We start from the raw sequence: 13,242 nt of genomic DNA, 5'->3' as shown, positions 1-13,242 counted from the left end.
GAGAGACGTTGCCGTATGCTCGAACAATGGAGCACTTCTTTGTTACAGACCTGGCAGCAAAATGCGGGAGGGAGTTAGTCTGCACCGAGTCCCCTGCCCCCAAAACCAATTTGCCAGCAAGGATATTATGCCAGGAATTACCTGGGGCCAAAAGAGCTTTTAAAAGTGTTTAGCACGGGCTTCTCTAATCACAAAAACACAGGAGTGCGCCGCTAAAATTTGGCTTTTGTTTTCCAGGAAGGGTTGTTTGGCTTTAGGGTGCGTTGGAGCTCTTTGGGTTTGGTTGTTCTTGGGGTTCTGCTGGGAATTGGGTACCAGACTAGTGTGAGAGCAAGACTTGGACCCCATTAGCCAGGGAAACACCTCGAAACTCACTTCTTCTATTCTCTTTTATTAATCTTTTTGTTTTCCTGCCCCAAATATACAGAAATCAGCAGCTTGTCCAAAACGAGCCCATCCTAAGCCAAAACTGCCAGGCAGATCCACCTCCATCAGAGGTCTGCTTCTCTGAGAAGGCACCTGGAGCTGGTTTCAGCCCCCAGTTTTACCAGCATCGCCTCACCTGAATGGAGTAGAGCATTCAAGAGATCTAATTACTGTAACATAGAGCAGAGCTGTGTGAGTCCCTTACAAATGCTGCCCTGGGAGGGAGACTTGGCAAATGTGGTGTTCCTCATCGTCCAGACCTGTGTGTCTATAGAGCATCTATCTTGACATTGAGATGACTTCTCCTACAAGCCGCAGGAACCCAGCACTTCCTTACTCGCAGTGTGCAAGATGCGCCTGTAAATACTCTCTGAAGGTATTTATTGCTTGGCTCAGCTACGAGCTGAGTATTTCAGGGAGTTCTGCATGGAAATAGCATCTTTCTTCAGCCCCCGAGTTGCTGCTGTCACCAGAAGGTAAGTTTTAATTCACGATGGTGAAAGCCCCAGTGCCTTTGGTTGCATCCCTGCGCGCCGGGAGCCTGCAGTCACGTCCCTTGAATTGCTAAGCAACTGCGGCCCATTCGCTCTCCTGGAGCAAATTGAAGCATTGATTTATCTATTTGTTTTGCAACCAACACCAGGGCTCCGTTGCGCTGTTCCCTAGGGACACAGGCCCACGTGCTTGGGTTGGGAATTAACTCCTCTTACCCCAAAGTCCGTGTGGCTTTGGGTTTAATTCTGAAGGAGGGTCCAGGAGCGCAGCGCTTGGCTCGTGGCGTGTTTGCGTGCGGCCGTGGGCTGTTTCAGGAGGAAAACATGGAGTCTCCCTTCCCTGGGCTGCTGGATGCTGGTTTCACATCCAGATCTGATCCAGGGTGTCGTCTGAGCCTCCTGTGCCATCTATAGGTCTGTGTGCATGCTGCTCGCAACTGTGCTGCAGTGACTCGGAGGAGGCTGAAGGCAGGATTCAGCAGCAGTGCAGGCAGAACTTCAGCATGCCCATCCACTTGATGGAGGGAAGCAGCATCCCCCAAAACAGGCACGGAGTAGGTGAGCAGAGGAATGCAGGTGCAGGAACCTGCCTGAGAAGTGCCAGACTTTGTGCATGATCCCTGGGAATGCTTTACAGGAATGAACTACCCACACAAATGTGTGAATTTGCATGTTGTGTAGGCAAAGCACAGCAGTCTCAGCTTTACAAAAGGGTGCCAAAGCTCGGTGTGGTTCCCGATGCTTTGTGAGGTGGGACTGGCTTTTAGGGACAGGTAAGCATGGTCCATGGCAGAACAGCTCCTCTGAGCCTTTGTTGTGTCTGCTGGTTACCTTGCACCTTGTTGGAGGAGTAAAGGTCTGAGAACTGGGCTGTGATCTGCTGCAGCTGGGAACCACCAAACATCCCTTCTTTGTAGTTTCCTTTCCTTCCTCAAAACAGAACAGCTAAACTCTTCCCTGAGATTGTGGTGTTTCAGGCACCTCTCACAGTGAGACCCTGTGGCCCAGAGACCGCTCAAGGGGATCCTGGGAAAGGGCTGGCTCTTCTGTGCCTTTTGGGTAGCTCTGCTCTTCAGAAGTTCTCCTTTGGGCCAACAGGAAATGGAAACATATGGGGAAGTAAGAAGAGGAGGAACGTGAGAAGGTAGATCAGGTTTGAGGAGTCTGGTGTAATAAACTAACAGATAAAGATGCTATCGATTTGGTTGTCTAGAACTTGCCCATGTCAGTGAACAGAAAGCTTTCTGTGTTTGCTCATTGAGCCCAGACCATGCTCACAATTATTTTTCAAAGTGTTTTCAGGAAAATAGCAATAATTATCCTTAAAGTCTGTGCGAGTGCTGCTCATCCTGAGATTCGCTTTTGGACTCACTGTGTGTCCAGCTCCCTGGCCAGGCTCTGGCTCGCCTCTCCTCACACGCAAAATGCATTAGTGAAATGCACTTAAGCAACACACAGCAAATGGCTTCCCATCTCAAACAGAGCAGAGCTGGCTGCCTCTGCTTGTACCCACGACAGTTAACTGCTGAAAGAGGAGAAATGATGAAGTATGAGGTTGTTTAAGGCTCAGTCTGCCTTGGTGGAATGTGCTTAAAATGAAGATGTTGCTGATGAATAGAAAAAGAATAAGAGGAGTAGAAGGCCCTGGGCCAAGGGTACTTTGCAGTGTGGAGGTATTGTCTGAAGAGCTTTATAGCCAGGGACTAAATGGTATCGGGCACCTCATCCAGAAGCTTTGGGGTTGGGGAGGGCAGGACAGGGTAACATAAGACTGAGGGGGTCTCATGCTGTGCATTTCTTAACTGAGGTATCCAGCAACACTTACAGAGAGCCACAGGTTACTGTTTTGCTATATTCGGTCTAAACATGCAAGAAATTACTACTGTGGGTTATTTAAGTACAGTTAGGGCTGTTCACTGGGTTGCTGGCAGTCTTGTCATCACAAGAGGATGCTGGCAAAAACACTGCAGTCGTAAGGGTGCCCCCTGCATTCAGCTGGCAATCCTAAGGGATTCCCAATAGCAAAAAGAGGGCATCAGCAATGTCTGCGTATGGCCATACATCCTGTAGGAAAGGTGAGATGCCTTTCCTTTTCTTCCCCTCCCAACCACCATCAAATGACTGTAAAGAAACATCAGTTTCCATAATGGCAATTAGCCACCTAGATTTTATTTGATGCTATGTCCCATTAGTACATGAGTATTACATGTGCTCCCTATCCCAGAGCAGCTCTTAGGAGCTGATAAATGGTGACACTTGTGTTTGCTTTCCTTTCCCGTGGGGATGCCGCAGTGCTGTGGAGATGCTTTAATCCTGTTGTGCTTTGGTCACAGCATCTGGGATCTCATGTGCCCCAAGGGCACTTCTCTGAACCATGCATTGAAGCACATGCCTCCCTGATATACAGAGCAACAGCCAGAGCTGGCAGATGCAGTGCATCTATCCCTTCTCCAGAAAAAGAAACAGAAGACAGACTGGTTTTCCTGCGCTTGGAATCAGTTACCCGGTTTAATTCCAGCTGAGAAACCAGGGCAAGGAATATACATCAACACCGTACAGACACTTTCCAAATCATGACAATCAAGCTTAAATTCTTTCTGTTCTTCGCTGTAAACCTGTCCTAAAGTAGGTTAGTGGATCAGAGTAGATCTGCTCTGTATTATTTATAGGTTTCCTTTTGGTTCTTGCTGCTTGGCTGGATGCTGCTGAAGAGGACTCCATCTTCAAGCAGTCTTTCTCTTTGCTGCAGCTTTAAAACTTTCTATTTCTGTCTGGAGGAATCCCAGCTCCCCAGCTCCCTTCTCTGCTAAATTCAGCATGCTGGCAATGCTCAAAGTCTTTTCATCGCGTGCCATGGCAAGGTCTGACTGCGATGAGGGGTGAGCACAGGTACCAGGGGCAGCACCAGCACCCGTATTTGTCTGCTGGGCTCCCAGGGCCAGCATCCTTCAGGGGAAGCTGCTTTCCTCCACCAAAAGGATGCTTTGATGGGATATTGTTCTGTAAGCACTGTTACCCCTTTGAGCCACACAACCATTGAGGAGCAGTTGCAGCAAAAGCAATAGTAGTGTTCGGCTATGCCGCTGGAATTCCGCAGGCTCCAGCAGCCTGGCGCAGGGCAGGAGCCCTCATCGTTCTCAAGGAGCCACGGAGCTGCTATAATTTAAAGCCACTGTCAAATGAAGAGACTCTACGCAGCAGCCAAATGTGATAGGCAGGGTAGGGCTGCATAATTTATGAAAGTGCATCTCTTTTTGATGAGGTTTTGAGTCTGAAAGCTCTGGGAGGGATGCGCTGTTCTTTATTGCATCTCTGAACTCGCATTGCGTCGGGTTCTGTGGGCACAGGCTGTGCTTGTAGAAAGGGAAGAATAAAGCACAGCCTGAGATTGCTGTGGCTGTACAAGCACCCCTAGCCCCACGCAGGGCAAAGGAAAACAGCTCCTTGCACATCTTTCCTGCAGGCTGCCAGGGATTAGTCTCCCTGTATCCAAACGGAGATGGGCTTTAGTGGTGTGCCAGGGATTAGGCGCATGTCCCCAGCAGTGGGGGACAGGACATTTGGGTGGCCAGGGGCCAGTTTGCTCCCAGGTACTCTCTGCTGTATCCAGAATTGCAAGGTCCAGCTGTGTGCTTCTAAATGAGTTGGCTTGGATTACCCTTGTTCAGTATCTCTCTGTCCCAGGCTCCTTTTCTGTGTATTGCATGATCTGCCTGGACCTTTGGTCAGCGTGGGCCTGAAGCAGGAGCCAAGATCATCCTTGGAGGCATTTTGTGGCCCTGGTTTGTACAGGTCATGAGTTAATTCCCAGCCACACCATCACCTCTGAAAGGATGGAAAGTTGGGGTCACTGTCTGCTCTTCTGCGTGCTTAAGGTTGCTGTGTGAAAGGTGCGTGGACAGTCATTGCTGCGGGTAAATAGTAATGCATCAGCCCAACAAATTAATACAATACAATTAAGACAAAGAGCAACAACAGTCAAATCTGATTTAGGGAAAGGAAATACTGTGAAACTGCTGGCAGAGGTCAGTTCAGATGAGTGACTCAAAAATGGAATGAAAATATGTGTGAATAGTAAGAGCATCCATGAAAATCACAAGCACCCTTGTTGGGGAACTGCCACAAGGGACATCAAACCTCAGGCCTTGCTGAGACTGGCTACACTTTTGGGGCCACTCAGGGCTTTTTGTCAGTGTTTTACCACCTGTGAGATCTCCCTCCCTTGCCACAGCACTTTTTTGGCTCCATGGATGATTCTCCTCCTGATCCTGGGTCCAGCCTGCTGCCATCCCTCACTTCTAGTTTGCTTGAGGTTCACCTACTGGGGCCCATGGCGGCCGTGATGTGGATGTGGGCAGTGGAGGAGCATCCCTGGTGGGACAGTGCTGGATTGCATTGAAATGCAGGCGCCGTGCTTCCCAGCTGCAGCCTGCCAGCCCTTCGCAATTAGGGGTGATGGTTTTCCTTGCGAGGCCAGAGCGTCCCATGGAGACCGGACTGAGCTCCGGAACGTGGCGCTGCGGTGAGTGATACAGAGCTAATGCAAGACGGCAGCACTGAGGATCCATCAGCATTGCTGGAAACCTTCCAGTGGAAGGAAAACCCTGTTCAGCTGATGCTGGTGGAGCAGGCTCAGTCACAGCCCCTTCCAGAGTGGGACCCCACTGCGCCGCCTCCTCCCGGTGGTGGTGTGGGTTTGATGGGGATGTGTCCTTGCTCTGCTGGGTACTCCTTGTTAACAAGAGGCATCCCTAAGCATCAAAATAGTTTTCCTAGGAGCTCTGGTGATGGCGTTGAGTGGTATCAGAAGTCATTTATGCTGAAACGTGGACTCCAGGGGACACTTACAGCAAGTTCAGCCACAAAAAAATCTTTCCTTGTTAAAGCTTCTCCTGTTAGGAAGGTGCTGGGCTGGCGGTCACCATGTACAACCCTCAAAAAGCAGCTGAAGTGTCCCTTTTCTGCACCATCTCTCTGAAGCAGAAAGGGCAGAAGATGCCCCAAGCCCGGTCAAAGCTCTTGGTTTTTCCTGGGATAAAATACTTCTTCAAAGGAATATGGCAAAAGGTGGCTGTTACTGACACTCTGTTAAACCAGAATAGTATTGCCTGATACGTTGTGTGAGCTGTGATGTTCTTTATTTTTATTTTCCATTTGTGGCAATGCGTCCTCGAAGGTTCTGTCTAATGTAATTTGGGATTATGTGCAGGTTCAAACTGCCTGGTTGAGGCTGCCTGTTACGCTGAACAGCAGTTGGAGGATAAAGGCTTTCTGATCTGATGGCTTTTGGTTATCAAGCAGGGAGGTAATACCTAATACTCAATAAAAAGCCTAAATCTAGCCTATGAAAAGGAATGAGTTCTTTCCAAAGTGTTTCGAAGTGTTGAGATGCATCTAAATCAAATTATTGGGCGAGGGGTGGGTTTCTGCCATGGGGCGAGCAGCTTCCCTTAAACACTAACTGTGTGCGATGCCTGAGCTGAATACCCTTCAGAGCTGCTTAAGAGCTTCTCTTTTCCATTTTGGTGATATCTTTCTAAATTATACATTAAACTTATCAGGGTGAGTAATGCATCACAGCTTCCCCATGTCAGACTTAATGTTACTTACTCAGCTGTAGCTTTGTGTTTGCCTTTCCCTTCCGTTTATCTTCAGGCTCTTTGCTAGGATGGAGCAAACCCTGGGTTCCCCTTGCCAAAAGCTGTCTGCTGCAGAGATGCTCTGCAGGAAGCCAGGACGTGACTGATGTCCTGAGCACTTCAGGGGGGTGAAGAGCTGCCCCATACCAAGGCAGTGCTGTTGCAATGGGAGCAGGATGAACCACGCTGTAATTTCTGCGTTTGATCAAACCCGTGCTGCTGCTCCATGGGATGCAGGCGCTTTGCTGCAGGTTGCTTTTGTGCTTGGGAGGAAATAAACCAAAGAATCCAAAGAATTTGAGCTGCTGCCCCACAAGGCAACGTGAACAGTTACAGCAGCTTATCAGCCCTGGGAGCAATGATTTTGGGTAACGAGGAACTGAGACGGTAGCTGTTGTAATTTTAGGTGCTACAGGAAGAACAAGTAATTTGCTCCTTTTCCTTGCCAGTATGTCTGAGGAGGGATAGTATTTGGTTAAGTGCAGCTTTACATTTGAGACCATTTGAAGTGCTGTGCATTAATGCTGGTTTCTGCTCTGAAATCACCAGGCTTTGTTGCTGAAATCCTGCACCCATTGGCCCCTCATGGAAATCATATCTTGTCTTCAGGCGCTGATGACGAGTGTGTTTCTAGAGCTGCTACAACCTCTTCTGTGAAATGTTGATACTGCGCAAGGATGACAAAGAAGGAATTCCTGATTTCAGGGGATTTTTCCTCTCGCAGTCTCCTTGTGTTGCTGATGTCTTTTATTTCTTCTGCTAGCTGTTAAATAATTCACTCCCAGGAAACCAAGCGGAGGTTCCTCTCTTCCCACGCTGCCTCTCTGTAGCTCCCTCTGCCACGACCCTCTGTTTGAACTACCTGTTTCTTTGGCCACATCAGGCACTTCAATATGCAGATGGTCTGCAGGACTGGTGCTGTTTCAAGCAGTCATAGAATCATAGTCCTTTTATATTGTTCTACTTTGGTTTTATTCTGATGTATATATAAATAATTGGATCCTGAGTCATATACCCACCAGTTTTCCTCTGCTTTTTCTTTTTTTTTCCCCCCAGAAATCAGTAGGCAGATGTGGGAGTTGCTCTTTTCCTAAATGCCGTCGCTCAAATGTCTGTAACACCTGAGTGGCTTTATTCTGAACAGCAGTGAGCTTTTACTATTTGTATCACCCTTTCACCTTACTATGTTTATGTTTCTATAGCAAAACACTGTATGTTTTCAGCAAAATTAATCAGTATAATTATATGTGATTTCCAGTGTCAGGTTCAGCTGAAACACTGATTTAGGGTGGTGATTAGCCCTATCAGAAGCAACGAGGATGGAGAGCTAATCTGCGCCTAAAACTGTTGTTTTGAAAGATGCCATTTATACTCTATTCATAAATTGAGTATTTCCTCTGAACCCCCTCAACCAGTTTGAATAGAAAAGGTATTTATACTAGATGGCAGTGCACCTTGTTTGGTTTGGACTGCTGCTGTTTGCAGAGGGTGCCATTATTCAGACAGAAGGATGTTGAGCTAGGGGTAGGTATTGAGTACCAGGACCTCTGCACCTTTGGATTTGGCTGAGGTTATGCCAAATGAAATCCTGACATTATTTAGATCTCTGTAGTCTTCATCTCTGATCCCTAAGCAAGAGCAGGCACGTCCTGAAACGTGGTTCTCCCATGTGGAACTCCTGCCTGTGGCTTGTGCTCTTGGGGCATCCCTTGACATGGAAAGTCCTTGAACCCTTACAAGGTTCATGAGACATGTTCTAGGTTCATCACAAACATGAACAGGAAAGAGTAGTGAACTGTGGGTTTATTCTTCATTTCAACCGTGCAGCCTTTCAGAATGAGGAGCATTTAAAAGATTGCAATTCCAAGAGCGATTAATTTGCTATTTCAGTCCTTTAGAAAGTGCAATTAAAGAGAAATGAAGTTCCTGCATCATAAGAAGGTTCAGATCAATTAAAACTATTTACTTTGTTGCTAATGATTTCAGACCATTGTGATTTATTGGTAAACAAGGGACTTCAAAAGCACGTTCGTGCAGTGAGTGCACAGAGGAAATGTTAACGGGTTCTTGGATAAATTAAGGCTCGGATTTGGTAACAGGCTTTTACTGCAAACCATTTAGGGTGGGCTCACTGCAGAGCTTGATGGATGCCAACTCTGGGAGAGCAACTAAAGCTTCTGATGGGTTTTCAGTGTTCAGGTAATAGGGGAACAGTCAAGGGCTGGACTCCTGAGTAGCCAAGGCATCCTGCAGAGGAGGGATGCACTCTCCTCCCTGCTGGCCCCTGTTGGGGATGTGCCCCTTCTCATGAATACCAGCAAAGGACGTGTGAGCATATGTACATGCAGATGTAGTCCGTGAAACCTTTTGGATGGTCTTTCAAAATGGGCCTTTTTTTAGTAGAACTGAATGGTGTTAAAAAACTAGGAGTCAGTGCTGGTTTTGTCAGGGTCTCACTTATCCTGTGGACAAGTCTGCTGCAGCTTCAATTTGCCTGCTTGGTAAAATAGGCTGTCACATGCCAGGGACAGCCAGATCTGTCAAGCTCCACACAGTTTTCCTTTATTAGTTCTATTGGTTTTATTGCCTTTCTTACAGTCTGAGGGATGATGGTTGTTTAGTGACAAGAACCTGGAAAATCATTCAAGTTGACAATGCTTTTTAGATTTCATTTTTTCCTTGTGTCTCTATCCATAAAAAGGAATGACTTGACACAGTGAACTTAGCGGGGAGTTTGTGGTGTTACTGAGAAGCTGCCTTTAAGTTCTGGGGTCTGCCTCTGTTGCCATCCCCACATCACATCTGCGCTATGGTGACAATGAAGGCTTTTACCTGTTATCCTAGAAACCCTGGTTGGTAGCTCACAGCTTTTTGTATGCAAGGATGTGCTTTGTTTTATGGCAAACAGTGACAATCTGGCTTTCATTTCCTCAGGTGTGGTGGTTGTTCTGGTCATTTCCAAATGCTCTGTGCGAGTCAGGAGGGAAGATTCATGTGATGTTTTCCAGGTTCTTGCAATACTGAGTCAGCCGAAAAGTTTCTGACATAATGCCAAAGCATCAGGAAGCCTGGAGAAGACAAAATTCAAGCTATATGTGATGGAGGGTCTCCTCTGGCTGTGCAGGGGTTCTTCTCATCATTAAACATTCTCTGCCTAAAGAGAGGGATGCCGTGTTCCTCATGCAGAGCCAAAAGGAGACTCCGCAGGGAATCCGTGCATTCACCCACACAGCTTTTGCTGTTTGTAGTCTCATTATGTATTCCTTCACAGGTTTCTCTAATACTCCCTTATGTGGCAGGCAGACAGCACGTACCATGTGCAATACCTGCCCTTCAAGCTGGCAGAGCAGGATGTGGTCTCCTTTGTGCTTTAGTGTTGCAGCATCTTCAGTAGCCCTGGGATGGGCAGCGCTGCTCCTCCAGTCCCAGGTTTTAGGAATAACACAACCAGCTTTTGCATGTGTAGAGAAGAGAATCCCCTTTGCTCTTCTGTTGCTCTGTGTCTGTCGTGGAGTGGAGGCAGAGGGATGGTGGTGCTGGTGGAACCGCTCCAGATGGATGTGGTGCCAGCAGTGCCGGTGCCACGGTCTGAGCAAGAGGAGAGCAGCCGCTCCTGCACAGGGTGTCTGCTCTGTGCATGTGTGTTGTTCTGGGAATGAGCACGCAATAACTCAGGGAATCCCAGTGACTTCAATTCCTGCTGTAGCTGATGTTTCTGCTGGCTCCCGTGCTCTGCAGCCGTGGCGGGCACAGAAACATGCCTGCTGGCGATAGGAACATTCCTGATGAATGGGAGGAAACAGGCACAGCTCCTGTGTCTCTGCCAAGGTGGAAATCTTTCCCATTGAGCTATGTGCAAGGAGGCACAACTGCAGCCACCCCAAATCACGCTGTTGCTGAGTGGGCACCAAGTCTCCATTCTGGCAATAGAGGGTAATGATGTGTGGCTGGATGAGTGAAGACATTCATATCTAGCAGCAAACAGGAGGCATCTGGGCAGGGTTTCTGCCTCCAAAGGGAAGTATTTGCTGGCGAAAGAAAAATGTTCCCAGGTGAAAAACCTGTGCAGGATGTACGAGTGCTGAATATTGGCTTTTTCTGGCAAAGCACAGCACTGGGTAGCTCAAGGCAGGTCATGCTATGGAGATAACGGCAAAAGCCTTTTGATGGGTTCTGTCTCTTAACATAAGGGGTGTAACTGTACCTTTAAACTGGAGTTTAGTGGAGTTGAACTGGTACAATTTATCCCAGTGAAAGGGAATAGGAAATGAAGCAAAAGAGATAAAGAAACACTTTACTGTGAGTGTCCAGAACAGGCGGGAAGGAGGCACAGAGGAACACAGTCAATGTTCCTCTCAAAAATAATCTTATCTGCAACAATATGTGGCACACTTGACACTCGGATCAATTCTCTTGCCTTTATATTTTCTTGAGATGCTGCATATTGAAAAGTGGCCCATATGCATGGCTGAACAACAGCCACAAACTCACTGTAGCCACTCTGACCCAATGATCACCAGCAGTTACTGCTGGGACCGTGCATGCCTGGTGGGAGCAGCATCTTCGCTCACTGCAGCACCAAATCACGATGTTCTTCTGCTTCTCCTGTGTCCTGCACCTGTAGGGGTGGCATTTCTAGCTATTAATACTAATTAATAATACTAATAATTCTTTGTAGTATTGAAGAGGTTGTAACTCTGTGTGAGAAACACTGATTGAGTTCAAGATCTGCGAAGTGCAAGCTGAAGAAGAAAAACCGGTGTATCCTTCTGTTAAAGCACAGTAAGAGAAGGGGCTCCATCCCTCTTCCATGTTCTGTGCAGCCAGGAAAAATATGAAAGCAGTAAATTAGGAAATGCACAGAGCACTGCGGAGCTGGTAGTGCAGAATATTGCTGTTCCTGGGACTTCAAGGACTCTTTTCATAAGCTGTTAGTTCCTTGGCGTTACCTATTTCTTAGATGCTGCTTTAGATGCATCGATGCCTAAGCTGAAAACCCCCCTTTGATGTGCCTCACTTCCCCCAGCATTTACAAACTTAAAAGTACTCGTGTTAAACTTTAATTATTCCCGTGTCTGGCACTGGATGTTCCGACTGCTGCTGCTTTTTTGGGATGTCTCGGAAGATCCGGTGTATGTAGCTGGGTCAAGTAGCTGATGGGTAAAATGAGTAATGACTTGCTGTGTGCAATAGGCTGCATCTGTTGCTGGAATTTAGAAGCTTCCCTGCCTTTTTGTATTCTCTGAAGTGTGCAATGTTATGGGCGTTGTGTGTTCTTTTCTCTTGCTAATGGGAGTGCACACCACAGGCAGCAGCACTCCATTTCCAAAGCATCTCCACTTCATAGACGCTTTTGGTGAGTAAACTTGGGGGGGGGGGGAAAAGGAAAAAGGGGAATTTCTGCATATAGCAGCAGATGCATTGCTACTTGTTACCTTCTTCAGAAGGCATTTCCAGAACTTCTCTATTGTTTATTAGAGCATAGTGTGAAATGAGATGGGGGAGGATCTCCAAAGGAACAGGTTGAGACACAACCATGGAATTACCAAATAAGCTGGTAACTCGCATGTGCCATGTCTCCAAACACTCGCCTGATGAATCTGCTCTCACTACTTAAAAATCTAATTGGATGTCGCGTTGGCATCTGTCATCTGCTCAGCCTGAGCCCAAGGGCTAAACAAAGCTCACCTTCTTCTGCTTAAATAACACAGCTTTGGAGGTTATCGGTGCGCTGTCATTGCTGGGAAATCACCAGCCTGCTCCCATGCAGTGGATTTGAGACTGATGGATTAGGCTGAAGGGCAGTTTGCTTTGCTTTAGCCAGGCTGGAGCAGCCCTTCTGCTCATCACAAGTAATAATACTTCTAATCAGTTAGCAGCCAGGTTGCTTGTTCTACACTGGGAGTTTGAAGCAGGATGAGCTCATTGTGCCAGTTTATTCCATTCTCTTCTTGCAATGTATGGAAGAGGCACCTGGGAAAGAGCCCTGATCATGGGCAAAAAGGGGCCAGGAAGGGATTTGGGATCTTCCTTTGAATTCAGAGTTGTTTGTCCACCCTGGGAGTGGTTCTGTGTTTGTGCTCTTATGGGACACAGAGAAGCAAAGTCTGATTGTTAGGTGGTACAGGAAGAGCTCACTAAAAGAAACCTGAATGCCTACATGGCTAAAAAGGACTTGGAGTTCTCGGAAAGGTCGGATAAGGAGATAACTGTGCTCTCCTGGCCCCTCTGAGCCATACAGCAGCACTGGTGGGATTCATGTTTCCTTTTAAGATTTCAGGGCATCCACTTGGGAGTCTAGAAATACATATACAGGAGGCCTGGAGAGTTGGGCTCAGTCTAACACAGCCTACAGCAGGAGCTCTTAGATGCTAATCTCTGTTTGTTAATCTCCTCTGTCTGGGGAAATTCGAGGCTTCTGAGTGAAAGTGAAGAAGAAATAAGGGTGTCTAATAATCTTTTCCTTGCAATTCAGAAGAAATTCAAGCCTGATCCTTGTTTTGCCTTAGGATTCGATGTTTCCAGTTTCAAATGCTGCATCAGATCCCAGCTGGCTGCTGTGAGTCATTTTTAGGACACCTAATGAGTAAAAGCCAGCCTGGAGTGAGCATGGAGGAGTCCTACATGTCCTTGACATGACACTTTGGTGCATCCCTTGTACCTGTGCCCTGGGGACAGCCCTG

General features: G+C 47.3%; 1 protein-coding gene across 7 annotated transcripts in view; it reads left to right on the top strand.

Moving 5' to 3' along the window:
- CAMTA1 (calmodulin binding transcription activator 1) overlaps nucleotides 1-13,242 on the top strand; it is a 240,515-nt gene that overhangs the window by 161,390 nt on the left and 65,883 nt on the right. The gene's annotated exons all lie outside the window — the stretch shown is intronic.

This window comes from Strigops habroptila, chromosome 16, assembly GCF_004027225.2.
Source record: "Strigops habroptila isolate Jane chromosome 16, bStrHab1.2.pri, whole genome shotgun sequence".
NCBI lineage: Eukaryota > Metazoa > Chordata > Aves > Psittaciformes > Psittacidae > Strigops > Strigops habroptila.
The sequence above is the reverse complement of the archived record's forward strand: the minus strand, read 5'-3'. Positions and strand labels throughout refer to the sequence as shown.